Below are 707 nucleotides of genomic sequence, written 5' to 3'. Positions count from 1 at the left end.
AGAAGAAGAAGAAGAAGAAGAAGAAGAAGAAGAAGAAGAAGAAGAAGAAGAAGTGGAAGAGAAGAAGAAGAAGAAGAAGAAGAAGAAGAAGAAGAAGAAGAAGAAGAAGAAGAAGAAGAACGCATGTTCGAAATCTCCCCAAGACACCTGATGGAGACTGGGGGGTATATCAGCCGAAACGTTGTTAACAACAAACAAGATGATGACAAATATCGGTCAAATGTAAATAATGTAAATAATGTACATAATTAAATTTATATCATGTTAGTTTCAGACGCAATTGTAAGGAAATATTTCATTTTTCCAACTACACATCTTATAACATCATGCATTTTTATTTTTAAAATCATAGCATGTTTGATTTTTCAAAAATATATTTATTAACTTATAACAAACATAGTTAATAAAAAGAGTATACAAATAATGAGAATAACCGAAAGAAAGAAAACGAGATAGACATAAACATTTATCTTAAACTAAAAACGCGTAATTTGCTTAACAAAACTTCGTGAAAGAAGTATGAATGGTCAAGGGAGGATACTCTGCGAACTTCTGTTAGCAATACTGTTTCAGTTATGACCACAGGGAAAATACTCTTTCAATTTTCACCGGTTTCATTATTCGATAAATTAAAATTAAAAAACAGGATTCCCGAATCCCGTTCAAAGAAATTAATAAATATACATACATACATATATATATATATA

At 29.7% G+C, this 707-nt stretch overlaps 1 protein-coding gene across 5 annotated transcripts in view; it reads left to right on the top strand.

The window, feature by feature from the left end:
* Positions 1–707, top strand: part of LOC128249669 (uncharacterized) — a 73,152-nt gene that overhangs the window by 43,795 nt on the left and 28,650 nt on the right. The gene's annotated exons all lie outside the window — the stretch shown is intronic.

Source organism: Octopus bimaculoides, chromosome 17 (genome assembly GCF_001194135.2).
Source record: "Octopus bimaculoides isolate UCB-OBI-ISO-001 chromosome 17, ASM119413v2, whole genome shotgun sequence".
Lineage (NCBI taxonomy): Eukaryota > Metazoa > Mollusca > Cephalopoda > Octopoda > Octopodidae > Octopus > Octopus bimaculoides.
Note: the sequence above shows the minus strand (reverse complement) of the source record. Positions and strands in the feature narration are given on the sequence as shown.